We start from the raw sequence: 19,262 nt of genomic DNA on the forward strand, positions 1-19,262 counted from the left end.
CCGGGTTCGATTCCCGGCCGAGTCGATGTAGAAAAAGTTCATTAGTTTTCTATGTTGTCTTGTCCAATGTTTGTTTATTATTAAGATAGTATGAATACCTATGGAGCGACGTCGTTGAGAGATACTCTATCAAGATAGTGCTTCTCTTGACTTTTCCAACAGCTTTACCTGCTTTCAAATGCACGATAGTGTAATTACTGCCAACTTTAAAAAACCATGGTTGCTGCCTATCGAGAATTACTTGACAGCAAATCTGACTAACGATTTAAATTAACTTGAGGCGTGTAAATGCAACAGCTAGCTTATTAGACTGACGATACTGATTTATATAAATAAAAACAAATCAATAATATGATTAACATTTTTTGTCTTTCTATTCTCCAAAGATGTGTTTTTCGCGCGTTTGCTTATATTATTTCAAGTTTGGTAGTTTTATATGTATATTAGCATGTTATAAAATTTATTTAATTTAAAACGAGCGTTTAAATAACGCTCCTCTAAAATGTTATCCTTGGCTGAGAATGACACTGTTAAAAGAATTATTTATGGGTCCCATAGCGAAGTTTACTATGCAGTGACATTACGGGGGTTAGGATTGTGAATAAAAACTAGGGTGATATAAATTGCTTAACTTTTGTTTTACAACTTCTCTTGGCTTTTTATTGAAAATTTAATATTCTTCTTAATATAATGTAATGGATGTAATATAACAAAAACGACATATAAAAATCAGTATATATTAATAGCGTAATATGCTCCAAACCTTCTCCTCAAAGGGAGAGGAGGCCTTAGCCCAGCAGTGGAAAATTTACAGGCTGTTAATGTAATAGCGTAAGCCGATTTTTGTCCCAGTGATTACGAGATGATAGCTGGACGTAAGAAGATCGGTTATGGTATTTTTTTAAACAGCTCCAGTCGTAGATGTGCAGAAAAATAAAGGATTCATGATTGTATTTTAATAAATTGTTACGATTCAACAAATAATTAATTTTAGAGAGCGGAAAAAAGTTACTGGTCGGACAGAGAGCGGCGAAAACTATGGCTGTACAAAAACAAATGAAAAACGTGCGAACAGACGACGTCAGTTTGCAATAAAATTAAATCAAAACAAAACCTGTCATAAGTTTCGAAATTCCTAAAAATCTGTTGAATAAACGCGAAGTTTCGCGGGCGACCCACTAGTGTTTGTTTATTGTTTAAGAACAATTTTTAAATTATGATTGGAACTTAGACTGACGAAAAGGCAATCGTCACTCCTTTAATAGACTGTGCGTTGACTTTAGTATGATATGACTCCTATGTGCCTGTAATTCCACTGGCTTACTCGATCTTACAATTTATTTACAGCTAAACAAAGTATCGTACTACATGATAATAAATTTTCCCCTGGATGGTTTCAACAAAACATTATAAATTTCCTATATATAAAATATTTCGAAATACAATCATTATCACGCCGTACGATCCCGTTGCCGTATCTGGTCGGCCTTAGGCCCCCTGCCCATACATCTTAACGTAAAAAGATCCACATTATCTTTTTTCTTTTAATAATATTTATAGCACCATCTATTGGTACATACGTAACATAAATTTAATACTTGACTTTCGACGACGAATTTTCTAGGGAATTTCATTGTTATTATAAATGGCCATTTCACGTTAATAATTCGTCAAAGTATTGTTATTGTTCGACTTCTGCGATGAAACCTGATTTCAAAGGACATTTAAAATATTTCTTTAACGAATTGGACAAGAAAATGAAATTGATTTAAATAGCTTCACCAAAACATTACGAGTAAAGTTACATTAGAAATGGCATCGGCTTATCCTCGAGAATACTGAAAAGCCTATCGCGATATTTACTCGTGTACATAAACAAATGAATCAAATAATTCGATGCGAATAATTTTATCTATTCAAATTTTCAAACTAAGTAAATACGAGTACTTAAATCTCGCGATAAGTTTTTATATCGTATAAATTGTGTCAAATGTGAAATGACGTCATAACTTAAGAGTAAAGTTTTAATGTAAAAGTTATTTTTTTTTTCTTTTTAGCGCATTTGAATAACTGCTTATTTCTTTAATTTTTGTTAGATACAAAATAGAATCGCCAAAATAATGCGATGTATGTATCTTTATATATGTATAGTGATCCAGCTTGAAGCCCCACAGTACATAATTTTGACAGCGTAATATTCAAGCTAGCACTTACTAATTTATACATGTATTTGTATACTAAAAGTTGTCATAATTAGAAAAATACAGCCTGTATAATTAACGTTAAATTAAAAAGTTAATATTTATGTTCATAAAAAATAATCCCGTTTTTAAAACGCATTAACAGCCGGCAAATCCCTCTTGGTGAATCTCAATGAGAGTTTCTGAGCCTACTCACCACGATATGATGTATCTTTAATATGTTAAACGTAAGCCGAACATTAACATTCTGTTATCTAAATATTGACCCATAAGTTAAATGTTTATATAGTTATTTTATACAACCAGGTTAATTTAGTAAATGATTTACTGGTACTTGTTGTGGTGGGCTTTGTGCAAGTCCACCTGGGTAGGTACCACCCACTACATATATTCTACCGCTAAGCACCAGTACTCAGTATTGTTGTATTCCGGTTTGAAGGGTGATTAAGCTAAACAAAAGACCCTACTCATTCATTGTCTTTCAGTATTACAGTCATTCATTCGCGCTGGCGCTTCGCGCGCGCGCACTTTCCATGAGATGAGCCTCCTGCCTCATTATATTAATTTGAAACAAACCATGTCGTAAATAGACCGAGAAAAGATTTTTGATTTGTTACGTTATTCCTCTGCCTCTCCTAAAATTTGTGAGAATTATTTTATGAAAAGGAACGGAAATATGTAACAGGAATCTGCGAAGGCGCGTGTTATTTAATTTAAAATTTGCCATCAGATGATATCAACATATTTTCCGTGAGCTTATTTAGTTAATGTTGTCAAGTTGAAATGTCAGATATAACCATCATATTATGCGACTACTGTATGGCTCGGTTGTTTGTATTTATCTCGACTTGAAGACTGAGTAAGCTGTATCCTTAAGATCCACAAAATTGCTTTTATTTATGAGACCTACCTTTATGAGCTATCCGTCCCGCAGCGCACGCCAATAAAGTTTAATCAACATCTCGAACAATCATCATCATAATATTTCAAACAATTACATTACATACAAAAAAATTCAAATAATTATATATGTACCTAAACGTTCCTCATAAAACAAGGCGAGAAGCGTATGAAAATCGTTTTTGAATCAATCGCGTTCAGAGAAAGACTGAAGAAACAATTTAATAATATAAGAAAGAAACTAAGAAAGAAATGTTTATATAGAACACAGCTTAAAAAATATAAATAAAAAAAAAACAAAAATAAAGAATAATTTGTAAATAAGCACGATAAAAAACAAAGAAACAAAACAAAAAAGAAATTTGGTAAGCAATAAGAGTAATTGTGTCTAAAATAGATGTACCATTCGGCTTCCAAGTTGGGTTCCAATAAGCAAATGCTGATTTTCAATGGTACCCTATGATGTAGACCCTCTGAGCATATATGTATATATGTTGCAATAATTTAAATTCTCAATGACTTTTAAATTTGAAACAAATATGCTTCGATACCATTTCTGAGTATATTCACCTGTGATATTCGATACTCTGTATTGTTTTGATTTATAAAGGTTTTCTTTTGTTCAACGTAGCTGTGTATTAGCTAACTACGCTATAATGAGCAATTGTTTCACAGCCTACGTTATTTCTTTAATATAAAACATATTTATAAAGTTTAAATTTATTTTATACGTCAATGTAACTATTGGTATAAGGGACATAACATTTTACATTACCAGCCTGTAAATTTCCCACTGCTGGGCTAAGGCCTCCTCTCCCTTTGAGGAGAAATTTTGGAACATATTCCACCACGCTGCTCCAATGCGGGTTGGTGGAAAACACATGTGGCAGAATTTCATTGAAATTAGATACATGCATGTTTCCTCACGATGTTTTCCTTCACCGCCGAGCACGAGATGAATTATAAACACAAATTAAACACATGATAATTCAGTGGTGCCTGCCTGGGCTTGAACCCGAAATCATCGGTTAAGATGCACGCGTTCTAACCACTGGGCCATCTCGGCTCTCAACATCTTAGTTCCCATCATTGATGGCGCATTGGTGATATGAGGAAAGTTTTTTTATGTAATATGTAGGCGAATAGGCAAATGGGTAGCCTGATGGTAAGTATAAACACCACCAATAGACATTGGCACTGTAAGAAATGATAAACATTCCTTATATCACACCAATGCGCCACCAACATTGGGAGATAACATATTATGTCCCCTATGCCTGTAATTACACTGGCTCACTCACCCTTCAAGCCAGAACATAACAATACAAACTATTGCTGTTTGGCGGTAGAGTATCTGATGGGTACCTACCACGAGCCCTACCACAAATACATTAATATCACCACCAATAATGAATATTGCTAAAAGTATCAATGTATATGAGAAATGTCGAATTATTATCCATTTGTAAAGTAAAACCTAGCTATATGAAATAAAATCGATCTCGTGGCCACATCGGCTAACATCTGTAAACTAATAAATACGACGAATGGATGTAATTCATCAGCTCAGAAATAGATCAACCCGAAACTCTGATAAATATTTTTTTCTATGAATCATCCGTAACGCAATTCGTACGTCCGTCTGTTATTTCAGCGCGTCGATGCAATGTTGCTATCATACGAAATTAATTTTGTTTAATATAAAATTACACTTTCATCGAATATAGAATCAGCGTTAGGAAGTGTACCTATATGTTTGTAGTTCATTACGAAAAAAACATCATGTAATTTCAGTAGTTCGGGATGGCGAAATAAAATTATGTTTTACAATGATGCTCCAGTCTCTCTATATTTCTTTACACTCCCTCACAATCATCGAATTGTTTTCCTTATGACAGCTCAATCATTTTTAAAATTATAAATAGTGTTACATGTCAGTATTAAATGTTATCCCATAAAATAATATTAACTAAAGTTGTACAAATTATTGATCAATTAATTACAATAATAATTGTATATGTTTATAATATGTAATAATAATAATAATGTGATATTATTAATGATATAATTAATTATGATGTCCTATGACGTAGCACCGTATGGAGGCTAGGGCTAGTCTCTAACAATCACTTTTCTGTTAATGTTTCCTTACTCTAACTTAAAAGTAATGATTGACGTACTTATATTATTGTTATTGGAAGAATTATTTGGTTTGTATTTGTTTTGCTTGTACGTTAGAAAGAGAGGGATAATACAATTCATTATTTAAAACGAAGCTTTCCGTTTATGTAATATAAAAAATGTAATATTTTCTTCCATGCTTATTAGATTTTCTTGTATTGGTAAAAAATATTCATACAAATTTTATACGTTACTCCAAAAATTAATTTTGACAAATATGAAACATATGACAAATTACGTTTTCATAAACCATAACAAAATTAATTTAGGTGACCGTCATGTTATTCTGAATACATATCGTTTTATAAAAGATCATTTAATTTGACAAAAACTCAATTACTGCGTTTTATCTTGCAAATGTACTGATGTTTAAGATTAAATAAAAAACAAACCTTCTAACATAGCCCGTCCTGTATTTGAATGAAAATTTGTGTGAAAATTTATCTTTTTTATTTTAATTAAATCATAGAACACCAAAGTCCATGTGTGAACGTAAAACCTTTGCTCGCCTTATCGTGTCTTACAAGAAAATTGTATACTGTATTTTTAAATGATCGAAGTTCATCACACGAGTTTACGTCACGTCTAGACGGTCGACGGTGACGGACTTATGACCAAATTAATTCGTATCCGTCGGAGCAATTCAAACAGTTGTCAAAAATCAAAGCAAATATCCATCGGGCGGACGTTCCGTCTAAATGCATACATCGAGGCCTCAATTTCACGCGGCGTCGCTCAAAAACGCCGAAAAAGAAACGCAAAATGGCTGCCAAAAAAGTCCGCAACCCATAAGGGCAATGCCCAGTAGCCAAAAGGCTAGTAGAACACGTGTGGGATATCCATATTTCTTCTTTTCTACGGATTTATCGGACGGGTTATCAGTCCAACCCAAACGGAGCTCTAATACAACTATTTTACCTGAATCATGATTGTACTTTTTATTAATTTCTTTATGTTATTTTTTTAATTAATATGCAATTAGGAATACATAGATAAACTTTTGATTGACTCTGTGTTGCTTCTTTTGTTTATAAAATTGTTATAAAAATACCTAGAATTAATAATAAACTTCGATATTAACTTAGTCGACTGCACAGTAAAGTGTCATTAACAATTTTTTGTATAAAAGCATACAATTAAATTAAATGTCTGATAAGATCACCTATGCCTCAAGGTACTTGCACTATTAGAGATACTTCTTACATCTGTACCTACCTATAATTATACTGGCGCGTCACGTTAAACTAAAACACAATATGTTTTGTTTAGCGGTAGACTAACCGTTAACTGGGTGATATCTACCCATACGAGTCTAGACAAATTACGAGTTTCAAGTAACTTCTCAATCTTTTGTCCGTTTATTTAAGAAAACGTGGTCAATCTAAATTTAGGAAACACGTGCGATACGAGAATCCTTTGACAAGTAGTTAGTCGTAATTCGGAACGTGTTATTCGGCACATTCGAACGAACGAATTTATTTATTGACGTTAAAAAGATCTTTAAAACGACGTTATATAAATAGTATGTATTGTAGTTGATAGTGAATTTGCATCTTTAAAGACGTTCTATATTTGAATAACTTATTTTTATATAAGTCACCTTTATATTAAATGGTTTTATAAAACTTAACCTTGTATATTTCTCTTTAGAATTATGACACTTAAAAAAGTTTACTTATGTATATATGTATAAGTATATATCATTGTATTTAATTAACATAAGTTTTAATTTATATATTTTTTTTTTATTTTGTTTATATACTCGAAAAGCGTTTGCATGGTTGAATACTCTAATTTCAGTAAGTAATAGGACGATCAGATGTTTTTTTAAATAGCCTTTAAGTAGTAGGTGGTAGGTGCAGATTCCAAAGTCCTGGGTTCAACTAACTTCACTTCGGGATAGAAAAAAATAAACAACAAACACAATTAAAGAAAAAAAAAGTTTGAAGCAGTTTCTTCTGTGAATTATTTTTCTCTGGACTTGTCAGATACATACACTTCAAAGAACTGCGACTGTATTTGCGTACACACTTCTGCCATATAATATGTTCTACGCAGTTGCCTATTCAAACAACATTATGAACCCTAGGAGCTGAGCAGTATTAATTAACATTGGTTTCTATTAAATGAGTCACACGTAAGATTAATGTTTAAAATGAGACCAAGTGGTCTATAATATCTATTGCGCAGTATAATATCTGTGTCACTTTTTAAAGACTTAGTATATCTTAATTTTTAAACATAAATATTTGCCTCTGCCCAGAGGCATTGGTGCCGTAGGAGATTTTGACTATTCCTTACGTCAATGAACCTCAAAACTTGGGAACTAAGTTTTTATGCCCTTACACTGGCTCACTCAGACTTCAAGCAGGAACACAAAACAAAGTATTGCTGCTTGACGGTGGAGTACCTATTCAGACGAATTTGCACAAAGCCCTACCACAAAGTAAAAATCTGAGTTGTCTTAAGTCGTATTAGATGTATACGCGGTTTAATTTTTATCAGAATGTTTCAATTCAAACATCTGCCAATTTTTGTTAGGTTAAAACCTACTCGGATTGGTATGTCAAACCAATCAAAAACTGAGTTACTATTATTTTTCTATTAAATTGTATTTATTTCTGTTTTTCGAAATTAAAATGTCTTTTTTTATTGCTAACAAATCCATTAATCAAGGTTTGATAGTAGATAGCATTTAAATTCAGCCCATCTTACCATTCCTGTTCAAAGACGTATTCTCGTAAAAAAACATCGTTGGAGCTTAATCCACGATGCTCTTGTACGGGGTTGTTGAAAATATAGATATTCTTAACGATGTTTCCCTTCACTGCAGATCACGAAATAAAAACAAAAGCGTAAATCTCTGTGACGCTACCCGCAACGTCCGGTTTAAATCTGCATGCTGTCTCCATTGAGCGATCTGGCCCCTAATATATAGGAAATTCTGAAATCAGTTCAACTAACTAACTAAAAATCAGGTACAAGGTTGGTACTGTTAGAATCTCTCTGTAGGCCTACTGGCCTATAAATAAGTTTCATATGAAATAAAACTCTGATATATGCCATCTAAACACGACATACAAACTTTACTGGACCGTTAGATGGTAAAATGATTTATAGCTATGATGAAAAGTTACATGGTTTCTATTTGTAATATTCTTAACACAGACTCGGTTTATTTATTTAAATAAACAATAAATTAGTTGGTTCTCCTCCATATACTTTATAGGGCCCTACATATTTTGGTTTATTTAGCATGAAAACACACACGAATAATCACGATAATTCTTATAATTTTATTTTATTTAAACCACTGTCGAGATCATTTATACTTCACTAGTGACCAGCCCCGACTTTGCACGGCTGCATTTGCTGATACTAATTATACTACAGAATGTCTTACAACGTTCACATCTTTTTATCATTAGACAATATAAACCGCTGTGTCCGTGCATTTTAAATCTGTAATATCTTCGAAAATATTCATTTAAATTACTTGATCCAAAGGGCCAAATTGATCTATATTAAATGCACACTGTATTTAAGGTTTTTAATTGGATAAGGATTAATGCTGTATTGCTTAAAATCGCTTCGAAAATAAGCCATTATTTTTCGTAAAAAGTAAAGGATAAAAAATGGTTGTTGCGGGCTAGCCCAAAGAGATAGATATATACCATCTTGAACTTTTTCGAAGACCATTTTAAGGTGTACAATACTGTAGCATATTGTTTTGATCTATCTCGTAGGGTTCAGCCAGCGTTTGCAATGTAAGCGTAAAAAATGTGTTTATTTACGACATCACTTTAGAAACCTCTAAAATTATCAGTGTTTCTGTTTATAAACCTTCCTCTTGAATCAATCTATCTATTGAAAAAAACCCCATCAAAATCCGTTGTGTAATTTTAAAGATCTAAGCATACATAGAGACAGACAGCGGTAAGCGACTTTGTTTTATACTATGTAATAATAATGATTATTGTTAGTATATACTATTCTTTGGTATAAGGGATATTATGAACTAATAAATACTAGTCCGTTTTATTTGTGGTACTATTGAAAATTCTCAAAGCAAGCTGAACATCTCAGGACATGCTAAAATGATTTATAGCTTTGCATTGCTATATTGAATTGAGAAACTCATCTACTTACAAGATTTTAAATTAACATGGTTATTTTTATTACTACAAGTATTTAAAACGCGATATTTACAATGTTTTTATTTTTATTTGGTGGAGCTCTATATTTCGATATTACCTACGAATGTCTTGTTCGGGAGACTCATCTGCTTAAGTAATATACTAAATACTAAATAAGTATATACTAAATCATTTTCCGGAACGCGACGCATGGTCTGGTATAAATTTTATATGTAAATTTTTTGGTTGAACATCTCGCCATGTATTAGAAAAGATTTATTTTAGTAAATTCTCACTCAATTATATTAAAATTACATAAAATTCACTTACACTAGCATTGAGACTACCTTCTAATGAGACGACACAAGTGACATTTCTATGAAACCCGTGTTTAGCTCATTACCTACTTTATATTTTGGTGTTGCAAACTCAATTATTCATTTTGGCATTATATTATAATTTAAGTAATAAAATAAATTATATTTTTTTTTACGATTTAGTAAAATTAGTATTGTAATTAGATTATTTAACAAATTGATTTACTTTATTGGCTTGGAAGTGATTTGCATCGTTTCAAATCAATTTATTACCTGTCATCCACCATAAAGGTTAGTATTTGTATAAAAATTGTTGGAGTATTTACTATGAAAGGTTTCTTTTGCTTTAAATTTGAGTTTTTTTTTAAATAATTAATTATTCCATATTTATTTATTTGGTTTAAATATGGATAAAAGTCCCTTTTGATTTAGGGTATTTTGTATAGTGATACTGGCCACACTCCCTAAAACTTTCAATGTTTCAAGAGATCTCGAATTCGTCCTGTTTTCTGTGTTCTATTATCGGTTTAGCACCGAATTTATACTTCATATCGAATGCACTAAATATATCGGTAACTTATCTTAATACTTAGCTTTCGAAATCTTTTCAAGATAATATAAATAATATTTTCCTTAAAAGTTCCAGTTTGCAATTCCGAAAGTCGTAGTCGTGCTTTTTTGTAGTTTACTGTGATTTTTCACCCATTGTCATTATTCTCCGGAGTGGAAATCTTCATTTATAGTAAGCTGGAGTTTAAACCTCCAAAAGGTAAAATCATGCTTACATCCCTCGATAAAGGTATTAGGTATCTTTTGGTTATGTACATAATTATCGAGCCTGTATATTTTGTATATTTGCAGACTAATTTATTTTTGTTTGTTTGTTTACTTGGTGGTAGGGCTTTGTGCAAGCTCGTCTGGGTAGGTACCACCCACTCATCAGATATTCTACCACCAGACGCAGTACTCAGTATTGTTGTGTTCCGGTTTGAAGGGTGAGTGAGCCAGTGTAACTACAGGCACAAAGGACATAACATCGTAGTTCCCGAGGTTGGTGGCGCATTGGTGATGTAAGGAATGGTTAATATTTCTTACAGCGCCATTGTCTATGGGCGGTAGTGACCACTTACCATAAGGTGACCTATTTCCTCGTCTGCCTACCGATATCATAAAAAAATTGCACCATATGGATTAGCAATTGTAAGCTGAAACATTATGTGTGGACGGCTGCAGTGTCCTAGTTGAGTGTGTCTACATACCTGTTGGTGCCACTCCAAGGATTGCAAGCTTGTTCCCTTGAGTAACTACTAAGTTTCTTGCCGATTTTTACTCCGTAGCACCTACATTTCGAACCGATAGTAGCTTCACTTAACACAGTGTAGTGTAGTATAAAATGATGATTCATGCTTGTAAAAACCTACTTGAGTAAAGTATTTATAATTTTGTTTTTAATGTACAAACTTATTTTACACCGGCCTGGTGAACGGTGGCCTCTAAATTTTTATTTAATACAAAATAATTTTAACGTCAATGGCGCCTACCACCTGACAAACCACTGTAACTGAATACAAAAAATCCGTAAAACTAATTTAAGATCTATATTTGTATTATTAACAATAAAAAACTTCTTTTCTATAACCAAGTTCTTCAAATACAACAATATATAATTAATAAATGCATATGTGGAACCATGTCATATTATAACATTTTCAAGGTTATTATTATAACGATATAATTACGTCCTCCTCTAAAAAGTCACAAGAATTATTAAGAAGTTCTTATAACGTTTCTTGATTAAAAATAAATTATAAATGTGTTCAAAAAATGAACAGTTAAACGAGCAGATTGCATGTTCGAATGTGACCATCCTGTATATTAACTAACGCTTCAGCTATTACTATCACGAACGTGGTACCTTCGACCTACTTATTTTGTTCACATAATATACGTATGTAAACTTGTTAGAATATAAAAGAGTTCTCCGCTTTTGTTCAGTGACATTCACAGGAACAAGCGAACTATCTGAACGTACATATTGTAAACCGTATTAGGATGATGCGCTGTTATAGTTCGTTTATCCTATTAATATAATTATTATAATTGATCGTATGTGATATGCGACTTATTACTTTTTGAAAATTCACGATCGACCGTTGAACGGTGAGTTTCTAGTTTCTAGTTTCAAAAAAGAGTAAAGGCCCCGAATTACAAATTAATTTGAACATTTTCATTTCTGTCAGTCAGGTTTTTCAATAATATTTAATCTTTGTATCACTAACTTTTAAAGCACTTATTAGTAATATTATTATAATTTGACTATTTCTAGAGATGTAAACATAATTATACTACATTATAATTGTTAACTCGTGGGAATCGCATTGGAGCAGCGTGGTGGAATATGCTCCATACCTTCTCCTCAACGGGAGAGGAGGCCTTAGCCCAGCAGTGGGAAATTTACAGGCTGATTATGTTTATGATTATGGGAATCTCTGTTGGGGGGCCCTAGGGCAGTTGCCCCGGTTACATTCCCCTAAGTCCAGCCCTGACCTGAGGCACAAAAAAGCATAAGATTTATGTTTTCTTGAGGTAAAAGATAAACTCGATAAATGAAGGTTTTGATCATCATCGTTAATACATGTTGCAAAATATGCCAAGTAAATTATGCATACGGACATACATTCGTATATAAATATACAGTCGTAAGCATCCATCTGATGTTGATCGGAACTATGATATATCTTGTGCTTGTATTTATACTGTCTCAATCACACAACAATACTAATAATTGCTGCTTGCGCATAGAATATCCAATGAGTGGGCAGTACCCAAACTGGCTTGCAGAAAACCCTACGTAAACGTGATAAAATAAGATTAATTTCCATTATAAATTAATAAAAAAAAGTAGTAACAGAATCTGAAACTGTATTTATTATATTTATTAATATTGATATCACTTTGTAGTCGATTTTTATTTTCGAACTCATAAAGGATTAGTCATTAATTAATTAAAAATGTATACGTAACAGAAATAAGCTCCACGTTGCAAGTAATTTGTTACACAGGGCTTAAAACCTCTTACTATGTGAGCGCGCGTGAGCTTAAGAGAGCTTATTTAATAAAGAATCTCCGACGCTAGAATATTGATTGATATTGCATAATTACATTAAATTCATACTAGCCGTCACATGCAATTACATATTTTTATAACACTCGAAGACGGTTTTGAACGTTTAATATAAAAAAATATATATATAAATTTCCGATACGACGTACTCGTATATTACATGGGTAGGTACTCACTCAACATATAATGCACAAGCGTATAGCAATATTTAATATTATCGTGTTCTGGTTTGAGTGAGCTCGTGTAAAAAAATATGACAAAAATCATATATTTTTTACATATGTGTTGTTTGTATATATGATCCTCCGTATGTAGTTATACATAGTTGTTCCCTGGTTGTTTTGGATTTGACCCGTTTGGTGGCGCTGTGAACGGAGATTAAATAAAATTCGAACGAATTCGGGACAAGCTTTTATTATATATATTTCAGTGTATTTAAGCTAATTGTAAGAACATATTATGCCCAATTTTGTTTTCCTGAGATTTTGATAGAAGTCGCTTGAAATAAATCCCTGTTAGCGATAAGACCGCCTTTGCGTGTTTTAGATTTAATCTGTTATTTCCTTTTGACGGGCTTTAAAAAAAAAGGAAGGAGATTAGCAATTCAAACTCAGAATCTCAAAACTCTGCAATTATGAAACGATTTGAAAAAAACTTTTTTACTTCCCGCTCGGTTTTATTAATTTTTAAAGAAAAATTTAGAGTCGGTTATTTTGTAATATTTTCTTAAAACATTAGATTTGAAGATGTTATGTTTGTTATACACTGCAAATTGCATCATGGTTTGCCAATGAGTTATCAAATCACGCTAAGGAAAGACGACATTTTTATTTAAAACTGTTAAGGCCTGAAGTTTCGTCCGAGTTAATTTGACTACACAATGATGTGTACAAAACCATACGTATCTCATTAAATACCAGTATCGTTTGACAGATCGGTTGAAATTTATGGTGATTGGCTTAAGACGCTTAGCGTAAAGACATTTTAGCCTTGCTCAATTAGCAATTAGCAAAACTTATACAACAATATTATTTGCAGTCGGACTGGAAGTAACGGATATCAGCGAATTAAAACTTACAATGTTTCTAGGTTTATAAATTTGCTGTGCTTTGCATAGTAAATTAAATTTAGGTATTATAATCCTGTTTCATGAATTTGGTCAAATTTAATAAATAAATAAATAAATACAAATATAAACAAATATTCGACAACATCACATACATGACTCTGATCCCAATGTAAGTAGCTAAAGCACTTGTGTTATGGAAAATCAGAAGTAACGACGGTACCACAAACATCCAGTCGAAAAGACAACATAGAAAACTAATGAACTTTTTCTATATCGACTCGGCCGGGAATCGAACCCAGGACCTCCGAGTGACGTACCCATGAAAACCGGTGTACACACTACTCGACCAAGGAGGTGGCCTATGATGTTTGGTGCTACGCTCCTTAATAATGAAAATGTAACAGCCAGTGAATATACCATGACTGAGTTAAAGCCTCCTTCGTTCATGAGGAGAGGAGAGATTTGGAAGTTTTTCCAGCATGCCTATCCACGCAGACATGTATTTCAGAATTTTACCCAACACTTGTCGGTTTTCCCACGACTTTTAACCACCAAGCCTAGAGTTAAAACAAATGAAAACTCTCTAATGCTGGTTTTCACTTATCATGGGTCATATTGTCTTATTATATTAAACAGTCTTCAATGCGTTCATTATAAAAAAAAAATCACTTAATTTAAAAAATTAATTATATTATAAAATTAGCTTACACATCCTTTATACTGAAATACAACAAAGGAATCCTAGCAGCATGTGATTACACGTTAATAAATTCGAACCGTGCCCTACCACCGGTATCTAAGTAATAAAAATAAATAGTTATCTGATTAGAATGGTAACAATCCCTTTGTTAGCTGAACGTTTAAAATAGCCAAAGTCAGTTTTACGCCAGCCATCTGTTCCACATGTTTACACCGTTCGTAAATCAGTGTTGTTAAGACGTAAGTACAGTGGACAGCAGTTCTGTAAAATCTAGCTTGAAACGCAGAAGGTGACCTTGAAACGTAAAATATTTACATGCAATATAAATTAACTAATGAATACATATATTCCGATCTCTCTATATTCAGTAGTCGCCTGGATTCTGGAAGCTGTCAGTGTTTTCGTTCCTCGAAAAGAACGTAAGGCCACTTTCCCTACGCCTGAATAGTTTCCAGACATTTGTTCATTATAATATGTACTGTCTAGTTCGCTTAAAATTTATCGTCATGGCCCAAATCGATCAGGAAGATCATCATCATGATTTCACTTAACGAATTCATTCTCATTCTTCGACACTCTCGCATCATTCTTTATTAATGTCTTTGCATTATTAGATTCATACAAAACAATAACCATTCCATGTGTGTGCTACCGGTTTAGTTTGAATGCCGATTATTCGGCAAGAAACAAAACACGTCCTATTTATCTATCCATTGAGACATATCTATCTCTCTCTGACGTAAATAGTTAACACGATCAGAGGTATTTGTAAAATATTTAAGTGACTATTATTATACAAACCAAAATTAACGATACAATGTACGACGAACAATACTCCATAGCTGGCTAACATAAACATGGTTAGCGTCGCGATCCCAAAATAACAATATAAATAACTTTAAATGGTATTTCTTTGTACCAATCGCTGTACCGACTGATTTGTGAACGGTTTGAAGTCTGTTCATAGAGTAGATTATTAAACAGATGCGTCTAATTTAAAATTTTTGAAATGGGTAGGTGTGGGTTTTACGGAACCTGGTAAGTGATCACCACCGCCCATATACATTGGTGCCTTATTTTTAACTGGCTCACTCACCCTTCAAACCGAAATACAACAATACCAAATATTGCAGTTTAACTGTATAATATTATGATGGGTATCAACCCTCTCTCTGTGACGTATAGTCATCATAATATAACCAACCCAGATGGGCTTGTAGAAAGTTCTTCCACCAAGTAAGTATTTTCGACTACCTCCGTGGTTGAGCAGTGTCTTGGGTCTGGGTGTTTGTGGTACCGTCGTTACTTATGATTTTCCATAACACAAGTGCTTTAGCCACTTACATTAGGATCAGAGTAATGTATGTGATGTTGTCCAATATTTATTTATTTATTTATTTATTTTATTAAAGCAGAGCTAAACCCTCGAGGAATTTTTGAAAATGTAACTAAAGGTTAATTTATTAGGTCATGGATTATTTCCTTTGTTAATTTATATGTTTTGGTTTTAACACTAACAGTGATCTATTAAACTGACTAGAAGTTCCCTGCAGTTTTGTATTGGTTGTATCAATACCCGAACTTTGGAGCAATTAAAACTGTGAACAAATTAAAACTGTATGATTCTAGATCTCTTTATTATAATGGTGGCTTGAAATCCCATCAGGCTATAAGCAACACATGTGCACTCGCAATGTCCCAAAATTCTCAAATTGTTACTATTATTAAAATAGATTGAATTACTGGATCGACACACATATCAATTTAGATAATATTTTTAACAGCGTCTAAAAAGTAGATAAAATCCATTGTCATTAATTTAAAAATAAACGTTTTAAACGAATCTGCGGTTGCGATTGCAGGTTTAAATACATCTAACAATACCACCGAATTTTCTGAACGTTTGACTTTTTGATACTAGCTATGATAAAATATTATTAAATAAATATGATTATTTTCAACGTTTTCTTGTCATATCTGATCATATAATCTATGACATCGACGTATTTATAGTAATGCAGTGAACATATCGGATTATTACCGGCGTGCTGTATCGCGTGCGACGCATCGCCCTTGAAGACATATGGTCACGAAATATTTACAGACATACATCGTTCAAACATATAATAAAAATGTTTATGCCCGCAATAAATTATTTCATAAGAATTTGTTTCACAAAAATTTCGAATATAGAACGCTCAGTGGTTGAAACAAAATTATCCTAACTGAAGATCTCGAGTTCATATCGGGACGCCGGAAGTCTTCGAGTGCGTCTGACACTGACTGCACATATTTATTTATATATCGACAAGCTTGTGCATGAAAACATCACTTTATATATATTTTTCTTGCTTTATCATATAGTATTTTATAAATACATTATATCATTTATTATCTGTATATTAATGTACTATGTTACTTATAATTAAGAATGTTACGTGGTACGTATTCGTACAGTAACTATTTTTTAATATATAATAATTGTATTTTTTTAACACTACTGTATTTTTAAATGTTGAAAAAGAGTAACTACTAAGTTTCTTGCCGGTTCTTCTCGGTAGAATCTGCATTCCGAACCGGTGGTAGCTTCATTTAATATAGTTTGTTAAATGACGATTCAAAACTAATCTTGAAATTCACTGGACTTACTTAGTGATACGCCGACTTAGTATTAAATTTTTATGTATTAAACTGACCACGTCCGAAATTATTTAATAAGGACAGATTCAAACTACACTAAATTATCAATGTATACTTCATTATTAATTCCGTGACTGCACATGAAATCACTTTCGAAAATGGAAACGTTTTTCATAATAACTGATGACGTCAAACGTCACTCAATAAATTTAATAAAAAGCCGTGTGATATTATTAACTTCACAATGTACGTGAAGTACTTTTGTACTGGGTATTCAACACAGCAATAATATGTGAAATTTTCATTATCCATCGCGTGTCGTTTTTGTTAAAGGAATTTAAATCAAAAATCAAACGGTCCTCTGTTCTGTCTGAGTACATTTTAAATATTTCACTTGATACACAGTTTCGTATCTTCGAGTAAAATCGAAGTTCAGTAACAAAAAAATCAACTAAAATTATCCCGCTTCAGACAATCGGACGAAAAATTTAAATCCTTGTACGATTACTCTTAGGTCTGTGCATCTAAATTGAGCTTGAACTTTGTGACATACACACTTTCTGTATATGTGTTAATTATGTAATATAGTATAATTTAAGTACATTTGTATGTATATATATCTAACTATATAAGTTAGACGGGCTGGTAAATCTGGTAATAAAATTATTAAGATTCCATATCTTAATGAGTATAATGGTGGACGCACAGCCGAATGAACCTAATGGTACGTGGTCGCTGTCCATAGACATTAGTACTGTAAAAAATATTAATCATTCCTTATATCACTAAACTAAGATTTTATGCCTGTAAATACTTCCTCTGACCGTTCAAACTGGAACACAGTAATATTAAACATTGCTATTCGGCGCTAGAATATATGACGAATTGGTGTTGACCCAGCTCTAACAAGCGAAAATGAAAAATAGGTATTATGTTTTTTTTTTTTTTTCTTGAATTTTTTTCTATAGTCGTTAAATAACTATGTAATAATAGACTACGAATATTATATATTCTTAATTATCCACTTAATTTTTTTTTCTACTCTTCTTCTATGGTACTAGAAAAAATCCTTCTGTTTGTTTATACATAAAAATGATTACTGCGACTGATTGATCGTATATATAAGGAAGATAAATGCTGCTGGGAACTTTTTTCTAGACGTAGACAGAGTTTTTAAAATTTAAACCTATAAAGTTGACGATAGTTATGAAAACTTTAGCTCGAAAATCGCACGTTACCACAATTATCTGAGCTATATACAATAAGCTATATCTCAAACCATATACTGAAGTCATGAACTGTCGTAAAATAAAGTTCCATTTCTACCGGAAAAGCAGTTTAACTTGCATCTGAAATAAATAGTCAATACCTTCATTACACATAATGTAACCTCACTGTTCCTCTGTTCCACTTTCAAGGCTAAACCACAGAACCAATGTTGATGGTTGATGCAATTTGGTACGAAGCAAGCTTGAACACCAGGAACGGACAAGGATTACCTTTTATGCGTCAAGAGACTAAAGAGCAGGATGAGGGTTTATAAGCAAGTGTAGAAGATGGAAGAAGAGTGGGGAAAACACATAAAAAGCAGCGCCAGCACCCGGCGCGATCTCTTTGCTGTTCGGCTGTTATCGAGTCAACATTATTCCGTAATTGTTGTAATAGTTTGAAAGGTCTTACATTTTTAGTTTTTGTTTAATTTAATTTTGGTTTGTTAAATTTAATTGTTTTCAAAGTAGATTCGTTTTGTAAATTGTTTTCTTGAGGGTAGTAATAAATTTGTATTTAAAAAAAATAACTTCTGGTCTTATATCTAAGACAAGTTTTTAAAGGATTTTCGTAACGAACTAAATTCCACGCGGATAAAGCCGCGAGCACTAACTAGTTCTTCGTATGTAGCAATTATTATACCAAAATATTATGTAGTTATTATATTATAAAGTACCTATTATGTATTTATTTATTATAGTATTATAAATACAATACAATCCAAA

This window comes from Vanessa tameamea, chromosome 19 (genome assembly GCF_037043105.1).
Source record: "Vanessa tameamea isolate UH-Manoa-2023 chromosome 19, ilVanTame1 primary haplotype, whole genome shotgun sequence".
Taxonomy (NCBI): Eukaryota; Metazoa; Arthropoda; class Insecta; order Lepidoptera; family Nymphalidae; genus Vanessa; species Vanessa tameamea.